The 9999-nt window shown below is 41.6% G+C and overlaps 1 pseudogene; it reads left to right on the forward strand.

The window, feature by feature from the left end:
• Positions 1–948: 948 nt before the first annotated feature.
• Positions 949–2246, forward strand: LOC123097099 (uncharacterized; annotated as a pseudogene).
• Positions 2247–9999: the final 7753 nt, after the last annotated feature.

A 9999-nucleotide genomic window follows, 5' to 3' on the forward strand; every position in this document is an offset into this window, starting at 1 on the left:
AAGTGAAGATAATCGCTGCTTTTCCATGGAAGAAGAAAGAGCATGCACTGATTCCAGAGGAGGTTGGTTCAGTTTGTTGGAGACCAATAGTGAAGTATGAGATTTCCAAAAAAGTATTTTTTGTGTCTTCGGATGTATGATGGATTGATGGGTATAAATTTACAGGAGATTCAGGGTTAGGGGTGGGGCAACGATCCAGAGAGATCCCCGACGCAACCTTTGGTCGACGGCTTGGCACCATCATGGGGCCAAAAATTGAAATGGGAGAAAATGACTGGAGAATTCACTAGAAGAGAAGGGATGTCATTTAGAAGGGCACCTATGGGACGATTCAAGAAGAGGCCTTTGACGAGGAAGGTGGTGATGCAGAGCATACAAAGGATGACCTTGATAGGAGCTCATGTTCAACATATTTTGCTTGCTTTGGTTTGCCACTGGCCCTAGATTTTCTTCAGCATGTGCTTTGAGTGTCTAGAAAACTATATTTCTTTCTAGCTCATATCTAATATTAGTCATGTACCTATTGTTGTGTATTTGACACTTTAGTGTGCCGCACCGTTCCCAATGATCCCACCTTCTGTATGAAAACAAAGATAAAATTGATGTTGTTTTTGCTAATACATGGTACTCGCCTGCTTTTGGATCTTGGACGTCACCCTATTCTGGCTACTGAGAACTGTTACTTGTGTGTTTGTTTTCCTTGGTATGCTAAAATCTACCAGTAAGCTTAATTTTTTTCTACATGCTCGGCTAGAGTGTTATCGGTACATGGCATACATTGGAAATGTATGGCTATTACCTGTTTCCTTCTATCAAGATTTTATTTCCAGCTATCCCCAACCAACCTCCCTCAACACTCACAAGAGGCCCACAGGCCACAACTCCCACTTCCCAAATCTGATATGAACCCTGATTAGTCCAACCATCGATCATCGCCGCCCGAGCATGATGTTTGATTTCGGCAGCAAAGAGGACATGAGCAAGATATTCTCCATGTCATGCGGGTCCCCTTCGCACCTGCATCGTGAAGCCGCATCCCCTCCCTCCGCTTGGTGTTCCTCGAGCTGCTGGTGTACCTCGTCGACGTAAGGAATGCCACCACCGCGGAGTTCTTCTCAAGCGCGGCCACATTGTCTAGGTCACCGTCTGCTTCACTGATAGGCTCCTACCTGTGCATCCACTGCCCTGGCCTCAAGGAAGCCGGTTGTGGCAGGCCCAAAATCGTCTTCATGGAGAAGGACTTCCTCGTCCTCTCCATCTTCTTCCTGCCCGTCCTTAGAGGGCGGCACGAGCACTTCGTCTACAAGGCTATCCCCGTGTCATCACTGTGCCTGCTCCTAGGTCCCTACCTATTCATCCTCACATCCTCGGATCTCGACGTCCTGCCTTATGATGATGACAGCCTCTTTGTCCTGGCCGCCCTATGCTATTCACCGATCCCTTGGGTTTTGACCTCCATATCTCCTCCTCCAGGATCTGGGTTTAGAGGTGCAAAGTGCCACAGGTGGAGCTATCGCTCCATGTTAGAGCACAGATGAGCTTGTCTATAGCTTCTAATGTGATTCACTTTGGAGAAGCTTGGATGGGTTGATCTCTGGATGGGGATTATGTTCTGCAACGTGCTCGAAAAAATGTCTGTGGCACACTTCATCACAATTCCTAAGGTGATGCGTGGCAACAAGGACAACGTGAAATTGTCTGTGAGGCCGGTTCGGAATGTTGCATATAGTAATGGTATGATCAAGTTAGCGAGATAGAAAAATATGAAAGACCAGATGTTGATGAAAGGTCGTATCATGACATGGATACACTCTATGAGTCAGACTACTTGACAAACCCCAAAGAAATTTGGTGGATGGCCATGACATGGTAAAAAATAACTTCTTGGGACCATTGGAGCAAGGGATTCATGACTTATGACAAGGAAAACTCTGTTGACTACCCAAGTCATTCTATGTTTGTTGCCTGACCTGACCGTGAGTGATACCTATGCAAGAGAGTTGACACTTAAGGACCTGCAAGCATCTCACCCTATCCTGAGATGGACTTGTGATTGTGATGATGTTGTTTACTTGTTGTGTAAATTCAAAATTTAAAACATAAAGACATGGCCAATAACTTTTGACCTGAAAAATAATATGTTGGTTGATATGGCACCATTTTCTTTCAAAGGATATACCTCAGCCCACCCTTGTGGATTGTCCAAGTATCTGAACATAGCTCTAGGTAATTACGATATGGCTTGATTATTGATCATTTGATTTATTCTTGGAGGCAAAGTACTTTGTTAATGTTTTCCTTATGAAGCAAGTGTTACAATTATGAGTACGTTTCAGTATGGAGATTAGAGACATGTTTTAGTGGTGTATGTATGTTATCCACTACACTGGGTAGGGTACAGATATTAGTCATGTCCAAATAAACAAATATAAATTTAGTTACAACTTTAGCTAGCTTGGTGGATTTAAATCAATTAATAAAGACACATGCACCCTTAGTTTGCTGATGCACCCTTGGTTTTCTGATCTAGAGTCCATCGTGCATGTGCGATGTTTATTATGTTGATTGCATTTTGTTCACATGTGGTTGCTGAGTCTAGCATTAAATCCTAATAGCTGTCATTCTGCATGGGCAAGACTCAAATGGAAAAGCATTTATTGTTGTCAAAATTTACCTTCATGTGTGGTTCCCAACCTCTGAAATATTTGGGTTTTATAATTGGTAAAAAGACATGGATCATAGGATGTTCACTATTAGGTTAGAGAGGATAGTACTGAAGCCAAACAAACTAAAAAAGGATTGTGTAAAATACAATTCAGTCATCTAAGCAACTGAAAGTATTGTATGTGACCAAGAGACGTGACTGTGAACTCTGCAGGGATAAAGCAACTTCTAACCACATCATGTTTTGCTGTCCTTTAGCCTTTTTTGGATTACATGACAAGCACTTGCAGACTTTTGTGTTTGAACTCTCAGTTGACCCTGATACCTTACAATCAGTCGATATTTCCCGACCAATTGATGCGGTTTTGTTTATGAATGATTTAATGCAATTCTTGTATTTGGTATATTCTGGTGTTGTGATGCATAAGAAACACCATGACCATAAATTGATTTTCGACCCTCTGATGCTCGTTTATCTCATGTGTCCCTGATGCAATAATGGAAGGTACATTAGGAGGATAGTGAGGAGCTTGTGACAAAGACATTTTTCTCTCGAGCGCCATCCTCATCATCTCGAAAGCCCACTCAGGCTTCCCTAAAATGCAAACATGGAGATCTTTTGTAGTGGCCCTAGCTTCTATTGCCCGTCCTCTGCAACACTTTGTTATTGTGATCTTATTCACTGGGCTAGTTTGTGTGCCTGTGACTAGCTACCTACCATTTCGGTGTTATTAGCTTAACATTATGTGTAGTTCTATCGAGTATGTTTGTATGGTTAACTGGTTTCTCCAATTTGGGGACCTTATCTGTCTAGTTTGCTTTCATCAAAACCAACTAGTGAAAAGGCGTACTGTTGGTCTAAAATATCTAAGGGCTGGCAAGAGAATCTGTTCGCTATGTGGAAGATTAGTTCTTATCAAATCTAATTTAAGTACCAATACAACACCCTTTCTACATGCTTCTCTCTTATAGCCCTCCAAAAATGTCGGAAAAGGAGTAGACTTTTTTATGTAGAGATGTGGTAACGGGGTTAGGTGACAAAAAACCACCCAGTTAATTAGGTGTCAGTCAGTGTGGGCCCAAATCAAGTGGTTGATCCTAACTTGGCAATGATGAATAAGGATTTTTTTGGAAATGGTTATAGAAGCATCAAAATGGAAAGGGGTTAATTTTGTTGACAAAAAACCCTACTTGGCAGATGTTCTTTCAAAGGATATACAAAAGCTCAAGCTTCCCTAAAATGCAAACATGGAGATTTTTTATGGTGGCCCTAGCTTCTGTTGTCCGTCCTCTGCAAGACTTTGTTATTGCCATTTTATTCATTGGGCTATTTTCTGTTCCTGTGACTACCATTTCAGTATTATTAGCTTAACATTATGTGTAGTTCTATCACGAGTATTTTTGTATGGTTAACTGGTTTCCCCAATTTGTGGACCCTGTCTGTCTGGTTTGCTTTCATGAAAACCAAGTAGTAAAAAATTGTACCGTTGGTCTAAAATATCTAAGGTTTGGCAAGAGAACCTGATATGTTGCAAACCTCCTAAACAAAGTATCTCTACTTATAATATTGATTTAACTTATTGTTCCACTTATAAACCTTGTGGCAATAGAAAACCGAGACCAAAAAGGCCAAAAACTAAAATTAAAATCAAAGTCCTTATGCATCAGTTGGACATGCATACACAAATAAATTGCTCCTACCACAGTTTATGTTTAGCATGCCTTACCAAAGAGGCACATGGGAGATATTCAAGGATATTTTTGACACTAACGCATTTTCGCATGACCAAGTGATATGTTGTAAGTAAGGGAAATGGGGAAAAATATAGAAATGATAAAATCAGCAAAGTAAAAGGCTAGTTCCACATCTCCCTGCCCCATCCCGCTGCAATCCCAAACCCTAGCCTATTGGAGTACCACTTGTCACTTTGCCTCTATCACAAACCCGAGCCTACTAGACCCCACCACTCATTGCTTTGTCACAATCACGAATCCTAGCCTGCTAGACACTACCATTTGTCACTCAAACATAATCTCAAACCCTACCCTAGCAAACCCCATCATCAAAATTGGTCCTCCGCCTGCAATCCCTGATTCAATCCATGACGATCCGCAGGAATCCTTCAAGGATACTCATAGTATTAAACACTTGAAGCACCACCCTGGATTACCTTTGCGACATCTCACACAATGAAGCCCTATACATGCTGGTCATGATGCCATGAACAAATATAGAGGTATGGTTATTATCGAGAGCATCGACTCAACCCCCATTGCATAGACACAGTGTGTGGCTTGAGCATGTCGGCATGGGATTTGTGATCTGAGCTTGATGCCACCAATACAAAGGTTAGCATTTGTCTTCTACTTTATAACTTTGTATTTGGATTGTATCCATGCTTCCCTGCATATGGGATTCAACTGTTTTTAAATCGAGCAGATCGAGGTGATGAGTGATCATATCAGGTTTTGATCTAGCTCTACGTCCCTTAGTGGAATCATAGTAGACCTATGTGTTCCTCTTCATTGTTATGCACAACCCATAGCTTTTGTGTATTTGCTATGATTAGTTTCTTATAGTCTAGCATGGTTTACATTTTAACATTATTTGGTTAGCTTTCCATCCAGATCTTGCCTCCTATGATGGTCACTACGGCTGGTGAGAATGAAGAGAGGGGAGACCGAGCATTGAGAAATGTGTGAGGGGATTTATGGTGCCACATCAGTAAATAATGCGGTGCCTCTCGCGGGTCCCACACGTGCAGCCGCCTGCAACCATGTGTGGTCGCTCACATCGCTCGGGCCTAGCTCATTGGAAGTAGTACATTGGGTTGTTCCTCTAGACGCAGGCCGAACAGTGCTCTAATTTTCATGCCATGTAGGCCAAATAGTAAAAGCAGGCATCCAAATGGGCCAATTTGGCTCCCCGAAGCCTGCATGAGCCTCATGAAGCCTACCAAATACACGATAAGGGGTGGACTGTAGCAAAGCTGTGGTGCAGCATCAGCTCCTTCGGTTGTCCATGTACATCCCCGTCCCACTCTTGTCATTCCTCTTATCATGGCTCTCTCTCCCGTAGGTCGTCCTTAAATAGATCGAAAGTGCCTCTGTAAGATCTAGCGGTCCCACCTCACCACATCTCATCTTCAATTAGCGTATGGCTATCCTTGTTGACCACGAGCCGTGATAGTGTTGGCTTGTCGCAAGTTGGTCGCCGGTATACCCGTGGTGTGGGATTTTTTGGTAGTTCAACCCCCTCCTTCTTTGGCTCGGACAGATTGAGGATGCGATGCAATCTTTCCCACCCCATCGGTTGTGTTTAGCTTTGTTGCCGATCTTGGATAGCTTCGTCTTTTGTTCTTTCCCATACCTTTCTCCCCCTGGGTTTGTACATGTCCACACCTCGGTCCTCCTTCTATGATATGGATGGTGTTCGTTTTGACAACATCGGGCTACTAGATTCTTAGCTTGGTGACATGGTGTCTATGATCACACTAGTGGTGGCATCTCAAGGCAAATGGTGGTTTTGTCCATCTATTACATGTGCTTTAGTCAATGTCACTGTCGTCGCTATGGTAATTAGTTATAGTGGATTGGTGTCCATGCCTTAGCATTGGACAGTTCTTGCTTTCTTGCATTGTGTTGTAATTTTACTTGTATGTTGGTTCCAGTCATCTCTTGGTTGCACAACATCAACTCTTGGGTTGCCTATCCTAAGGCCGGTTAGGTTCTTACGTTTGTTTCAAGTGTCGTGCCTCTCTGGCATGTTGTATGGGTTGTTCCTTCTTTGGATTTGTATCATCTTCTTTCTTAGTGAAATCACATGCAACTCTCTTGCATGGTTCGAAGAAACTCTCCAACATGGTTTAGAAAGTATACGTTACATTCTAGGTGTTTTGTGTGCACCATTGTCAATGTTTGGTATAATAGCTTAGAAAATTAAACATGAAGAAATTATGAAGCATCGAGAAAAATGCCACAGGAGAAAATACATATATATCTGTTAGAACTATTGGCATTCTCTCATGGGTGTGATGGTTCATTTTGCTCCGCTACACAAAATAGAAAAACCCCACTTCTCCATCCCTCTACCTCTTTGGCGCTATATGGGTGGTACATTCTTAGCTATCGCTTGTATAAAGTTCCACCTAAATGAATACACATGTGGCTCTCATGCATGTCCCTTATCAGTGGCTTGATTTGAACAATGCTCATTGTGGCATACATCTCAACGCCTATTTGCTGTGACACAGTCAATTCAGCCGAGCGAGCTTGACCTCCATACATAGCCCATCATGTCCCACTAAGTTTGCTGTTTCCAACCTCACATGTGTGTATGAATAAGAATCCCAATTGTGATAAATATCTTGCCTATTTTTTGTGTTCATGAAATAAAATAGAAACAAATCTTGACATAGATTCATGAATAACGTGTGTACTTGCCTTTTGGCAAGAAAATTATGGTTGTTTGTGTTCCTCACATAAATGAAATGGAAGTCTGGCAACTATGAGTGCATACCTTTTATTGGGCAGAACACTCCATTCTCCATACGTTATCTTGAAAGCGCAGAGTTGTATATGTTTCCATAATACGTTGGAATTTGCACTTACCTTTTAGTTATTTCTAGTGACACCTTTTAGTATTATGACAACATGCATATGAGCTTGATTCATCTTGGTGATTTTCCGGCGTAGTTTACTTTTATTTGAGTGAAATGCGCCATTATTCCATTAACTCAAATTGATTGCACACTATAGACTAACAACGTGAAAGTGATCACATTTGGGTCATAAAATCATTAATTTTATCAAATAAGGCCAAAACTGATTCCGGACGGAAAACTGATCACGTGGCTGCCACGTCAAATTATCTTTAATCGCCTGTTAAACAAACTATTTCTCTACATAGGTCTTTTTGCAACAATGTCGACGTCGCAACTGACTTTTTTTGCAGCTATGACTTTTGAATTGCTTCGGCTCAATTCGATCAGCACGTCGGTTTCCCTCTGTTTGGGTGAAGGAATTTTTTTTGAAAGGTTGCGTGTTCCATGAGACTTGAGTCAGCAATGCGAGCCTGTAAGCAATGGGCTTTGTAAGCACTAGAACACCAAGATCTTTGCATACAAGGATTTTGTGGACAATATATATTACAACACAAGGATATATATGGTTAATTGTTTCAAAAGTGTTTATAGAATATATAAGATGAGTGTATGTTTGATGGGACTCGAAACGACACCCCAGTGAAGGGGGGTGCATGTTAACCGCTAGAATGCAAAGTATTTTGTGTGTCTACAGGAATACACAATGTATTTAGAAGTCGAGGATTCTTCTGCCATTGCAGCTGATTCAGCTTCCACAAGATTCGATTTTGCTGCCATGTCATCTGATTGGGAGAAAAGTGGCAATAGATCGATCACAATAGAATCAAAGTGATCGACTGATTAGATCAAATGGGCACCTTGCAAAGAAAAGAACTCCTCTAAAAACCTGCGTGCAACATAACACTAATGGTTAATGAGTGTTGGTTCTGCCCTTAAGATTATTGGTTCCAACCTTGTTGAATGGACCAAAAACCATTAATTATTGTTATTTTTTAAAGAAAGCAAACAAGGAAGAAGTCAACACTGTTGCAAAAAGAACCCTCCGTACATAGTCCATTGTGTCCCACTGGGTTGCTTTTTCCAACTTTCCACGTGCTTATGCCTATGGCTCGAGTGTGATGACCATCTTGCCTTTTTTTTGCAAAAAATGTAAATTAAGTAGATCTACACATAGATGGTTGAATGGCGTGCGTACTTTCCATTCCGTAAGAAAATCATGGTTTTTGTGTTGTACACATAAATGGAATGGAAGACTAGCAACTATAAGTGCATACCTTTTTATTTGGTAGAACACTCAAATTTCCATATTTTCTGGAAAGCTGTAAGATCCATATGTTTCTATAACACATTGGAAACTTTAACTTGCCTTTTCGGTATTTCTAGAGACATCTTTTAGTATTATGACATTGGGCATATGAGCTTGATTCATCTTGATGAATTTATGACTAATTTCCTTGTCATTTTGATGGTGTCCTCCATTGTAGTGCATTCAATGTCATCATGTGATGATGTGAATTTTGCAGTCTCTTAAATGGATTCCCCTTTTACTAACCGGTGAAATAAAAGGATTGCCATTGATTAAACGAAGTGAATACATACCCCAAGGAACAAATTATTACAATGCCCGAGATAACACATGCCACTCAACCACACAGGGAGAGGGCACATGGAGGGCCACATGTTTAGCAAACGCTGGGAGAGTCGACCGACCCTGCTCCACCTCAAATCCTTGCCGCCAAAAATCACCATCAAGTTGGACCCGTAGCCGAATGTCGGTGATGAAGATGATGGCCGGCAACCTAAAGGAGGATGAAGACGACTTTGTCTAGCAACTTCTGGACATAGAGGATAAATTTCTCATCAACACCGAGGATCCCTTAGAACGACATGCACTAGAGATGAATGTGCCCCTTAAGCAGGTTGTGGCCTCCTAAAAGAAGCTAAAGCGACACTGAAGACCTGCTTGCCAAGGATATGCATCCAAAGACAACAAATTTGGCCTCCAAGATAGGAGGTTGAGAGGGATGGGTGCCACTACATGCACAAGAATTTGACAGAGACTCCCTTCCAGCCAGAGCAGTAGATGTGGTATGCTTAATATCCAACTCAAGTGAAGAGAACCGCTGCCTATCCATGGAAGAAGAAAGAGCATGCACCGATTCCAAAGGATGTTGGTTCAGTTTGTTGGAGACCAATAGTGAAGTATGAGATCTCCAAAAAAGGATTTTTTGTGTCTTCGGAGGTATGATTGTCTACAAAACTGTAATTCTTTCTAGCTCAAATCTAATATTAGTCATGTACATATTGTTGCGTATTTGACACTTTATTGTGTCGCACTGTTCCCAATGATCTCACCTTCTATTTTAAAATAGAGATAAAATTGATGTTGTTTTTGCTAATACATGGTACTTGCTTGCTTTTGGATCTTGGACGCCACCCTTTTCTGGCTACTAAGAACTGATACTGGTGTGTTTGTTTTCCTTGGTATGCTAAAATCTACCAGTAAGCTTAATTTTTTTTTCTACGTGCTCAGCTAGAGTGTTATCGGTACATGGCATACCTTGGAAATGTATGGCTATTACCTGTTTCCTTCCATCAAGATTTTATTTCCAGCTGTCCCCAACCAGCCTCCCTCAACACTCTTAAGAGACCCACATGCCGCAATTCCCACCTCCCAAATTGGATATGAACCCTGATTAGTCCAACCATCGATCACCGCCGCCCGAGCATG

Source organism: Triticum aestivum, chromosome 4D (assembly GCF_018294505.1).
Source record: "Triticum aestivum cultivar Chinese Spring chromosome 4D, IWGSC CS RefSeq v2.1, whole genome shotgun sequence".
Lineage (NCBI taxonomy): Eukaryota > Viridiplantae > Streptophyta > Magnoliopsida > Poales > Poaceae > Triticum > Triticum aestivum.